The sequence below is a fragment of the Passer domesticus genome, chromosome 7 (assembly GCF_036417665.1).
Source record: "Passer domesticus isolate bPasDom1 chromosome 7, bPasDom1.hap1, whole genome shotgun sequence".
NCBI classification, from domain to species: Eukaryota; Metazoa; Chordata; class Aves; order Passeriformes; family Passeridae; genus Passer; species Passer domesticus.
The window spans coordinates 53,427,147-53,439,723 of record NC_087480.1 but is presented as its reverse complement, the minus strand read 5'-3'; the positions used below and the strand labels follow the sequence as shown (position 1 = coordinate 53,439,723).

Here is a 12,577-nt window from a genome sequence, read left to right as displayed (position 1 = left end):
CCAGGAGCAACTGAAGTTCTAGGACTTACAGACATTCTAGCAAAAATGCCAGTGTTGATTTGTTTTCTCCTTGAATCTTGTGATCATTTCCAGTTCAGTGTTTTGCATAGTTTTATCCTCCACACTGGAAGGAGGATCACAGCTCTGTGGTGTGATGTTAGTGGCACTTGATAAGAAAGTATGCGTATAATGTTGTCTAAATGTCCTTGGTTTTAAGAATCCCTTTTTTCAATACAGGAAGAAATGAGACATTTTAAGTTTTATTTTTGGTGTCTCTTCTAGGTTCTGGATTCTCTGTAACCCCCTCCTCATAGCATATTTGCAACACACAGAGTATGTGGCAATCAGTGACACTCTCTTGGAATTTTGTCATCTTCAGTTTGTGATGAACAATTAACTTGTAAATAAAGGACTGAGTCTGCCAGGGAGGTATTATTCTGGGCACAGAAATTATTGGTATTCACAAAGTTGCTGGTGAAGGTGGATGGTTAAGATTACAACAGGTCTCCAGCCTTTCAGCAGAGAGGAGGAGTGTTTTGCCATTGTGTTACAATGCGTCATCCATCATCAAGGGATTAATCAGAACTCACGTGAGATGATCTGAAAAGACCTTTGATGTTAATCTTAAAAAAACTCAGCAAGGATCTCTCATCCTGAAAATATTGAATGTGTTATGTTCTTGACTGTTAGTTTGGGGAAACTGCCTTTCTTCTACTTTGAACTCCTGTTAAAAGTAGAGAAATGGGTTAATGATAACTTCAGTGTCTTCAGGTTGACTGGGCCTTCTGGAATGTATCCTCTGGTGTTTAGGGAGCTGAGAGCCTGTGGGGGTGGAGAAAGTTCCAGAATGCTGAAGAGTTGAGGAGCATTTGCCCTCACAACATCTAGAAAAAAGGCAAGACTTGGGTATGTCCGAGGGAAGAGTGTTCACATCAGGGAGTCTGTCCTCTATCATGTACTTTATGGTGGTTTCACTTCCCTGTATTGCAGTAGTGTTCTTACTGAATACACAGATAATGTGATCCTAACAAATGCAATAAATGGTCTGAAAACAATAGCTTTGGATTCAGCCATTTTGGTGTAGATGGGTTCAAATTACTGTGTTTTGGTGTATTGCCTACACAGACAAGTAGCAGCTGGTAGGGAAGCAGTTCTGTGGGGGAGTATCCTGGGGGTTGTAATGGTTCCTAAATTATCATGACTCAGCAGCATCACTGTCATGAAAATTCATTTGTCATACTGGAACATACAGAAGCATTTTAAATAAGGCAATGAAGCAGTTTCTCCATTCTGCTGAGGAGTGGTAGGTCTTCAGCAGGAGCTCTCTTGTGCAGTTTGGGATAATGTGATATTTGGGAAAGTTATGGCTGTGTAACAAGATCTGTAAAGAAAATAAAGAAGTCTGAAAGAGAGAGACCGTAATTAAGGACTGGGGGAAAATGGATTGTTTAGCTCTTCAGTGATTTTATACATCATGTTACATCAGACATAAGCAGGTGATACATAAAGCAGCTTAAAAAAGGTACCTGCAGGTATAACTGGGAGGCAGCTCTGACATCCTGTCACTGCCTGTGAGCTGTCACACTTGGTAGGTGGGTCACGTCAGTTTTCATCCTTGATGCTTTGAACTTGAAACTTGATCTTTGCCAGTAAAATTTGACTGGTTGAGGGTGTGTTGTTTGTTTGTTGTTTTTTTTTTTTTTTTTTTTAGAAAAGCATGGCTATATTTGATCCCAGAATATGACAGTAGATCCTTTTTTTGCTGCCAAACAGTGCTGGGATACAGGGTGGTCTGTGGGACTTCCCCCAAAACAACACCTGCTAAAGTTGCGTTTTAGTCAGGGAATACTGAAGTTTTGGTCTGAATAAAATATTTCCTAAAAGGTATCTGCAAGGAGAGTTTAGTCAGTTTTCCACATCCATCATGAATAAAACAAGCAGTTATGAGTTGAAATTGTAGCAGAATATATTCAGGTGAGGCATCAGATGCAGGGACAGGCTTTCAAGCCGTAGGAATAACCAAAGCAGATTGTAGGGATATGCTGGAGAATGCTGGTGTGCTAATCTGGTTTCATTTACAGCTTCTGGAAAAAATACTCCAGTGGGGGTACATATAGCTGCATAATGAATTCCAGGCTGCTGATAACAAACTTCTTTCTCTGATACTTCATGAGACATTTTAGGATTAATTTTTTGACCTCTGCAGGCTGAAGATCACTGCACAAATTGGTGAAGCAGGGAGCATTGCTTATTTGACTTTCAAAGATATCAGATGGACAAGGGTAGAGCTAAATTATTTTAAATCTCTGGAAAAGGTCCTTAACCATGCAATATATGAAGATTTCCTGTCGTCCCCCCCAATGTTTTGCTTGTATTCCCTAACTTATTGTAGGGTACTAGGATAGAAGAATGACAGTGTTTTAGTCTTGCCCTGCATAAATTACCTGGAGAAGAACAGCACAATAATTCTCTTCAAGATCTAAAGACAAAGCCCAAACCAGCTGGGCAACATTTTATCCATAACTCCTTGCTTTATTTTAACTCAGTTTCATGGACTAGATCATAGAGAGAACTCCAGAAAAACACTGTGAACATGCAAAGAAGGATATATGTTCCAGCTGCAGCAAATCATTAGATCACAGGACTAGAGATCACTTTTCCCCCTTTTTTTTAAGCCAAGACCAAATTGGTGGAATATATATTATTTTTGCAAATTATTTTTTATGTATATGAGTTGTTTTAAACTTAACTGTGTTCAGTGACTTTTCTGCATTGATGTTTGTTAATACTTTCTCAATCAGAGAAAGTGCTGAAAATCTTAGACCAGTGAATTAAATCCATTGCAGACAATGTAAACTTCACAAACTGTAATGCAGGTGTTGTACACATGCTGAAAAGTGCTGAGTGCACATGTCTTTGTCATGTCCTACTTACTGACAAATAAATGTGGAGTTTGATCGTATTGTCCTGGTCTTGATGTACAAAGGTTTGGAAATAATCCAGATGCAGGGAGGGGCAGAGGTGTGAGCTGTCCCTCAGCCTTGGCAGGCTGTCTTTAGGGGAAGTACCTGTAACTGGAATGCACCTCCCTTCCCAGTTTGTAGTACTGGTCTTGTAGGACCCAGGCAATGGTGCTGAGGGGAAGGATTAGTCCAGTACAGGTTAGGAGAATGGTCTCTTATTTCTGGATGTCCTCTGTTTTGTTGACTTTCAATTCTTCTTCCTCTTTGCAAATGACATGCCTTCTACTTGCTTATCCTTCATCTGGAATGCAGATCTGTACTTCCCTCCACTTGATTTGTAGTCTCTCTTGCCTTGACACAAATATTTGATAAATAGTCTGGTTGCATTTGAGGCTGTTTTCCAAAGGAAGTGTGTTTTTCTCCACTCCAAACAGAATATATTGAAATGTAAATGTGCTATAGTAGCAATAATAACCCTGGTAACATACTGGTTTGTAAAATACCCTTAGTGGGAAATACCCATCTCATATTTTTAAGGTGCTGGAGAACTGCTTACTTAACTTCTGCTTAGGCTCCATCCACGTTTCTGGAAGAAAGGTAGGCAGGATGTATGTAGCATACAGTGGGGACAAGGCAGTAATTACATATTTGCAATTCTTTCCTGATGATGGAGACGTTATCCTGGTGTGTGCTGCTGTGCAGTAGAAGTGACTTTGTTCCTTAAGGCTTTGGCCAGACTGCACAGATGGGCTCCTCATTGCCCTTTCACTCGTTCTCTCGTGAGGGTTTGGGGACAAGAGTGGTACCTTGAAGGCATCCATGACAAGGTGCTGTGCTGTGCAAGCCTCTGGGCAGAACAGAGCCCTATTTTGGCTTACTTGCAAAATGTCTGTAGATCCAAGTGCAGTACAAAATAGATGTTTGATTTTGTTCCTTAAAGAGCTAAAAAGACCTTTGGATTTGATTAAAATAATAGAATACCTTCTCCAGATTTTAAACACATTATTTCATAAAATGCTAAAGCTCTTTGAAAGTTCAGAGCATTGTTCACATTTAAAGCCTAATAGTATTTAAAATATGTTTCTTTGGTTTGTATCAGTTGTGTCAATAGATGCACTTGTTGAAGAGAGGTGTACAGTCCCTGAAACGCTACTCCCTGCAGCAGGGTAGAGCAGTAAACAGGTTTTAATATTTCAGGTAAATGCCACAGTTCTCTAACATAAACAGTACTAAAGGCAGTTAAAGGGGCACTGGAGGGAAGTGGAATCTTCACAGGCACAGGACAGTGGCATAAGGGGATGACAGCATTGCCAGTGGCTGCACAGCATGAAACACCCAGGAGTAACTGGTGGTAGGCATAATATCTAGAAAGTCTGTGCTCTCCTCTTTTGTGCTTATGAGAAGTTGAGCCTTTTAGATTTTACATGTTTTAAATGGCTTTATCTTGGTATTCTTGCTGCTTTGAGGAATGAACTCATGAAAACCCCTTGGAAGGGTTCATTTTTGATGTATCACACTTGCTGGCTGAGGGCCAGAGACTTATCGTCTTACACAGGCTTCTGTACAGGTTCCCCAGATGCTGCCTTTTCCAAAATGTGCTTTGGGCTTTTGAGTTAAGTACAACCTGCTTCCAAAGACAAGTTTGCTGGCTTTGTATGGTAACCTTGCTTGCAGAAACTTGGATCAACAGAAGCTTGAAGGTCAGGTATTCAATCTATAGCATTTCTAAAGGTGATATTTCTGTCAGTGGTGTTTTGTTGTTTGAAGAATCTTTTCTACAGTCCTAGAAGTTGCTTTTCTGTTACTTGGCTGTTACTCTTGTATGCCCTTGTATCTTTAATTGCTGTCAGAAAGGAAAAAAAAATCATCTCCTTACTCCCTGCACTTGAAATCTCAGTATGCATTCACAAGACCAGAGTGCTGAGGCTTTGTTCAGTATGTGGTTTTGTGGGAGTATGTGTTTGTCCAGAAGTTTTGAAGGAGGTAAGACTGGGTCAGCATGACCTTGGAGAAGTGGAAAGTAAGTATGTGAAGGGACAGGTTGTTTGTGAAGCAGAGCTGTGTGAGATACCAGCTGAAGGACTGTCAGTAGAGAAAAGGGGATTAGGACACAGATGTATGGACCTTTCTTAACCCATTTTCAGTCCATTTAAGTTTGTCATCTGGTTTGTATAAATGGTCAGGTATGTAACCACTGGTATGATTTTCTCCCACCCCTAGCCTGTTACTCTGGAAGAACTTTTGTATGGCCAAGCTTCTGGCATGTTTTCATCTTGGAATACAGATTTATATAGCAGTGTTCTGTCTAGAATGCAAAACAGTTTTGATGACTCTGCAAGATAGGTTTATTTGCTTTAAACTTGAAAAATAAGGTGTTAATCTCTCAGTAATAGCTGCTTTTCACTAAAACATTTAATATCTGTATCTGGGAAGATTTTAGTTTAGTACATGATTAACATTTTAATCCATCATTTAGTGTTCTAAAATGGGCTCGTATTTCTCTAATTCTAGAAGACCTGTTATGAGTGATACTCCGTGTTTTTAGAGGCCAGATTTTTTTCAGCAACCAGATACCGTTTAAACAATGGGGTTTTTTGCAGTATTTTTAATTAATAGGGCTGTCCTTTATATTTGTGCAGTCATTTTGGAGGGCTGACTCTGGGATGTAGTGAGAAAAAACGAGTGGTGCTGCCATATCTGGGATATAGTTCTGGTTCCTGTAGCTCAGGTGTGTGAGCTGTACCAGTTGTAGGTGCCATTCCAGAACATCTGTGTTTGTCCTCCCCAGAGGGAGCTGGGTTTCACTTGTGCAGGCACGGTGAAGGTGTGTCTAGACAATTGTATTCAGGAAGTGAAAGCAAAAGGAAAGTAAGGTTTTTTGGTAGCTACTTTATGTAGGTAAACTGGAAATGAATGATCTCAACTTGCGAAGTTGTGGCTCGCCAGTTGTTACAACAACTGAATGGGTTATGCTGCACTTGTCTTTTACAGTGAGGCCTAATAATGCATGCAAAGTTGAAGCAGAGTTTGTAATTACGTTATAAATGGAATTTGCTGGCACAGATCAGAGAAGTTGTGGATGCCTGGAAGTCAGCAACCTGGTCAAGTGGAAGGTGTCTCTGCCTGTGGCAGGGGCGCTGTAACTAGATGCTCTTTAAGTCTGTGTGCCCAAATATGATTATCTTAATTAAATGTTCATGTAAGACCAAGCTGTGTTCTGTTTGGGGTTTTTTTCAGGGTAGTGAAATTCCATGTGAGGCTTTTTGATAGCCTTAAGAAAATCAGTAGCATACTTATGACTCTTCCAGAGTTGGACCCCAGGATGTGGCTCCCTGTTTCTGTAAATGTATTGGGTGAATTGGAGGTTATTACCAAGAGCTATTTTAGTGAATACATTGTAGTAATTCCCTACCATAAAGTAACATACACCTATTCAGTGACACTACTCTGAAAAAATAGCTGAGTGGAAAGTGGTCTGTTTTGAATATTTGGGCATATCTGCTTGATTAAATCACTTTAAAAGAGCTTCACAGAAAGAAAACTGATGAGAGAAGTAAATTCTGTTCTGCCTTCTGCATCCATTAAATTGTTCACTAATGCTTCTGAATGCTTTTGCAACCCAGCTGACATCTGATCTTTAGGAATATTACTGAAATCCCCATTGACTTGGCTGGTTAGAAAAACAAATCTTTACTTCTTTAAAGTAAACATGTTTTATTTAGAGTAATAGATAGAAATCCAGTGAACTGAAATTGTGGCAGGTGTTGTCCTTATGACCTTTTACAGCTGCTGTTAACTGGATTGATAAATGTGTAATGAAGGGTAAAAGTTTACTTTTATGCTGGTTTTCTGCTGAAGGCTCTACATCTTTGATTTACTGTTGCAGGAAAGGAAACTGAATTAGAGGCTGCAGTTAATTGCATTTTTGGTAGACAGCAGCACTGAAGGGAGCTGGGGATGTTGGCAGGGTACCGTGAGGCAGAAAAAGCACCCAGTAAAACGTGTCCATTTCAGAAATGTGCACTGTAATGTGGACGAAGGTTGGAAGCCCTAGTTCCAGGTATTCCCAGAGAGGGGCTGGAGCAGCACAGCAGCAGCCTGGAGCTCAGGGGACTGCTTCCCCTTGTGTTTTCACAGCCTTTAGGCCAAGGCAGGAGATGGAAGAGGAAGTAATAGGAAAAATGCACCACTGCTACGGCTCATCTGTTCTGTTTCTAGGATTTCTGAAGTATCTTGATCTATTTCCAGTGACAAATTTCATAGCTCAGTGGCTCTGATTTTATGTAGCTCATCTCTCTAGGCTCGTGTTCTGGTCAATGTAGGTCTTTCTATATTGAGCACCTCTGGGGTTCCCACTGCCAGGTGTACCTGAACAGCTCAGCTGGAGATTCAAAGCTTTAGAAACTCTGGTTTAGGGATTAAGTCTGATTAAGTCCGTGTTAGGAGCAGAAATGAAAGGGAGCAGAAGGCTGAAAACAACCAGGCAAGTCCATTCAACTGAGGTACAGCAAGAACTTCATGGAAAGGATATTGGAGAATGGGGGTGAAAATGGGGGTTTGTCTCTGACTGCACGTTTCTTACTGTGCTCTGTGTCTCTTTAAATCCCATGTACTTGTATGTTCCTTCTGTTTTCATGCCAGTTTTTAATATTTGTTTAGACAAATACACTATAAAATCTGGTATATAAAAGAACACCTGACAATTTTGTTTGACTCAGTGATAAATACCACTTTTACTTGCATGTAAAATGACACAATGACATTTAGTTGTGAAACTTAGGCACTTAACAAGGGAAAAACACTTCTGGAACAATAAAAACTTAAGAAAATAGGTTGCTGTGAATTAGCAGTTAAGACATTTTTAATGTTACATGTAAAAAGTGAAAATATAAATTGTTAACAGTTCTAATGAACCTCTAAAAATAAGTGGAGCCCAGGTGCTAATAAAGAGTTTAGTTCTTTTTCTACTTAGATTAGTTACCAAAGACTTTGCCATTTTGATGGGTGAAATAATATTTTGGGATAGTTGACAGGTAACTTTTTTTTCTACACCAAAGCTCATTAATGCAGATTTCATTGTTCTGAAAGGAGGTATGTCTTTAGAGAACATTTCATTTAGTGATATTACTATTATTTTCTCTTTTTCTGATTCGTATTACCAGAAATAATTCACATTTTACTTCATTTAAAAGGAAAGTGAGAATCAATTAGATTTGCATTGACAAGCACTTTTGATTGCTTTTTTCTGGAATTGGGAGTGTCTACTGATGATCTTTGTCCTTATGTGTTCCATAGGGAAGCAGAGATCAGTTCGATTGAACTGTAAACGCAATAATAGAAGAACTGAGTAGTTGTCAAAGGTCATTTCAGTTCTGTGTAGTAATAGGGAAAAACACAAGTACATTAGATATTAGGAATGCACAGTTTTGCCACTGTATAAATGGGCCATGCTCCCAAATCTTCAACATTTGATGTTGTTTTGGTGACGACATAACTAAAGAATAGGGTAAAGGCTAATGTGGAGGATTAGAGGTATTCAGAAGGCATCCATGGATACTCTTGGTTTGGAAGAGGCATGACTTGATGAGTCTGTTTATCTTGGGTAAAATCCTGAGTATCATGAAAAACTGAATAGAATGTGGTTGGACACTGTGCTAGCACAAGAAAATACCCAGTTGAATTGAGGCTGGCATTTTTTATTAGCTCCAAGTTGCCTTCTATATAAAGCACAAATAAACTGTGCCCACTCTCATTTGGGAGGCAAAAATGTATGAATGTGTCTGAAAACAAAGCAACTGAATGGATTTGCATAAAACTCTGACTGGTGTTAAATTGTAATACAAACTCTGGCTTAAAAGTCTGAGAAAGTATCCTGGACGTCCTGATGCTATTTGTTCTTGTCTTGTACTTTTTTTCTCATTAATTTATTGGTTGCTGTCAGAGAGGGTAACAGAGAGACTTTGTCTTTCCTGTTAGGATTTTGTGATGCTGTGGTCAGTAGAGTGGTAGGTTATGAGGTTGTGGAAGTGGTCTCAGGTAGGTTGAAGATGTTGCTGCTGTTGGACAGGATTCAGAGTGTGTGTGAGAAGGGGGCACGTGGGCTAATCCTGGAGACCGAAGGGTTTCAGTGCTACTGTAATTTACAGCATTTCACTAACAAAGTTTTTGCTTTAGCAGAAAATATTGCATTTCAGTGTGGCATCTGTTGTTCTCTTTGTGCTGGAACATGCCAGGAAGGCAATGACTGAAGAGTTGTGTTTGTCCCTGCTGAATTTTGGAGTCGGGTCTAGGTGATGTCCTAGGATGTCTGCTTGCCTGTTAGGCACTGCTTAAGGAGCTGCCCTGGTCACTCATACTAACAGTGATATCAGAATGTCAGCTTAGGAGACCCAAACCTCTGCAAGATCATCTCTAAATTGGTGGTTGTAGTTTTAGAAAATGTTTCACCTTCGCTTTGATTGTGGTGAAATTTAAAGGGAAGACTCACAGCAGCACAAACTGTTGATATGCTTTTCCCTTGCCTTTTCCAGGGGTACTGGGAACCTTTTTGGTAAATGGAACCTGGGTATTGTACTTCTGTGGTATATTTATTTTTATTTTGTGCTCAGACCTTGTTCTTACTTCAAAACTGCAGATCTGTGGTGTTCATTTATTTAGATACCTTAAATCCAGAGAACAGTTCTCTGTGGGCTTTCTTTAGGTCCATTTTTCACATTCCTGTGAACCATTCTCAAGGTTCATTGAATCAACTTCTTAAATTTTTTAACTTCTATCAATAGCTTGACGTAGCTTAATTGCTATACGGTTTGTTCTGAAAAGCATATTTATTCAGAAGGTAATGAATCTTGTTTAAATATAGTCAACTGCATTGACTTTGTCCCTGTTTTATCTTCTACTTACTGCTCAAACGTTTGGTAGTAGACTTAGAAGGTCACATCTGAAGGAGTTCTGTACCTGTACAGAGTTCAGCAGGTTGGAAAGTCTGTTCTGCAGATGTTCTGCTATGTCCATTATGCACACTTTAATATAAAGCCACATTTCTACAGATTCGAACTTGAGTTGTTTGCAGTGAGTGACGCTCAATAGATCGTAGCACAGGGTGGGGTGCTCAGAGAGTTCCCAGGTCAATTCTGTGTGTGGCCATGAGCACTCTGGTTTTTCCTCATGTTGGCTTGTGGTTTACATGCATTGTGAGGCTGCTTGTTCTTACTTTGTCTGCAGAAATGTCACAGTGGCTCAGAGCTTAGGTGCAGAAGTGTTTCCATCTTTCCAAACTCCTCTATACAACAGTAACATCTAGTTCCAGAAAGGGGGGAAAAAAAAAAACATAAAAATTAAGGGGTTTGTTAAAGGGGTGACCCAGAGGATATAAGGTGGTTATTATTTTACTGTTCCCCAGGGTGTGTTTATTTTGAGCCTTGATCAAAATCACCTTTAAAACATTTTTTAAAATTAAAGAGTGGCATAACATACACAGTGAAAAACAAAACTGATCAAAGAATGGGACCCTATCCAAACAAAGAAAACAAACTTGGATAAATCAAATATAAAAGCATAATAAGGCGCACCTAAAGGCACTCTCTGAAACAGCTGGTGGCATCAAAACAGTAATAAAACTTGTCAGTTGTTTCAGGATCACTAAACTATCTATTTGCTTCTGGTTAGGTGGGATGGTTCAAGAAAAAAGAGGTCACAGCAGAGTAACTCAGGTTTTGGTGTTGATGGTGGTATTTTCCATGGAGAAGTTAGTGGAATACCATTTGTATTACTGTCATCATCCTCTTGAGAGAGGACTCTGGCTGTGCTGGAGCAGGTTAGGAATGATGTGGACATGTAGAGGTGAGGCTTTTGGAATGGCCAGGGCTACCTGCAGCCCCAAGTCTCATCATTTGAGCAGCAGTTTTTAAAATTGCTATGAAGTGTGGAATTGCTTTCATCAGTTGCATGCAGTTTCTCCAGTCTTCCCTTTATTCTGATTGGTTTTGTTGCTCTTTTGTGGACTAAATCTGGGAAGTGATCATTTAAAAGTAAAAATGCCCTTTTCAGGGACTCATTTTTAATTAGATTATTTCAGGTTTTGTTTTGATTGGAGATCAAATAGCTTTTGGCACTCGCACTGTAGTTGCTCAATTTCCCTTTCTGTTCTTCTCTTTAGTCATACTTTGTCGTGTTTATGCCACTTGTATTGATGGAGTTGTGTTTGGTTTTTTACAGTGACGACAGTTCCTGTCTCACCTCTTTGATGGAAGAGGACTATGACCCAGAAGTGAACTCTTCACTGTAGAACAAGAAGCTCTTGTGGATTAATTGTGTCCCTTTAAAAGCAGCACCCAGTCTACAAAAAATAGAGTAGAAGAGATTATTTTTGGACCTGGCTTTTTTTTGTTCATGTGACCTATGTTTCAGCATGTAAATGGTGAAAAACAGGGAGAACATTTGTGCCTGCTTCTGAGCTTTATATCAAGTAGTGCTTCGCTCTGTGGAGCATTAGCCAAGTTACGTGAAGACTAGAGTATATCCTAGCATTCATTTTTTTTAAATATTTTACCTTTTTTTAGCAGATGTATGTGATAAAAATGAAATTTATATTTTAAGAGCACTTGGGCAGATGCATCTTGTTTAGATCTCAGCATTTAGGGCAAAAGTTTTTAGGTAACATCTTCTTTCCAGAGTGTTTAGGTTGATCTGCTGTGGATCATGAACTGTCCAGCAGCTTTGAGTGTATCTGTTCAGTATTAACCATGATGTTGCTCTGAATGTTGTCATGCAGACTTGACAAACCTTTTTGTAATGTAAAGGCTGATTTCTGTACTACCACGACCAGAGGAAATTTAATGAGGTGAACGTGGGCGTGGCTTTTTTAAATATAAATTACCTTCTTAGGTATCTTTTTTTTGTAGTGAGAGTGCAAAGAGAGGGTAAAATGAGCAGCTGAGGGGGTGAAGGGCGCAGTTGGCACGAAGTGCGGCCCCTCGTGCTCTGCTTCGAGACGCACTATTGCCTCAAGGCTGGCCTTCCACAGCTCTGGAGAAGGAAGGAACCCAGAGGTCACTGAAGCACACAAACTGAGGACATTGGACTGCCGAGGCCAAACTCAGGGTAAGTGATCATATGTATTTACTACTTTGCTTATAGTGTGACTTCTTTCTAGATAAATTACAGTTGAAAATTAAAGCAAGATGGTAAATTGGAGAACCTTCCACAAAAAAAAAGTGGAATTCAGTTATACGGAGCAATAGTGAAATGTTCATCATTTTTAGCAGTAAAAATTGCTATAATATGTTGGAAAGAACATGGTGGGCAGGAGCTGGCATATGGTTGTCTTTCAGGTCTCTGATCTGCTTTGAATGTCTCTTAACATCACCAGTTGGTCATATTTGATTTGCAGCATGGAATAAAACATGCAGTGATCACCCCTTTGCAGACTATGAGACAATAGCAGTGAACGATTGTACCCCAAATTCTGTCATGTCTTGATTTTTACATCTGCTTTGTATGGCTTTTCTATGCCATTGGTTCTGTTTCTTCCCCCTCCACACCCATTCTGTCATGAACCTCATGGGTGTGTTAATTGTAAACAGGAAGGAACTGGACTGTTGAAGTTCTTACCTGTT

General features: G+C 39.7%; 1 protein-coding gene across 2 annotated transcripts in view; it reads left to right on the top strand.

Annotated features, from left to right (window-relative positions):
- GPBP1L1 (GC-rich promoter binding protein 1 like 1) overlaps positions 1 to 12,577 on the top strand; it is a 31,430-nt gene that overhangs the window by 3,363 nt on the left and 15,490 nt on the right. The window contains exons 1-2 of one of the 2 annotated variants that reach the window (XM_064428728.1): positions 5,011 to 5,146; positions 11,178 to 12,062. The gene's annotated coding sequence lies outside the window, so the exon portion shown is untranslated. Of the gene's footprint in view, positions 1 to 5,010; positions 5,147 to 11,177; positions 12,063 to 12,577 lie in introns of those variants that run through there. The other variant, XM_064428727.1, reaches the window with a different exon arrangement.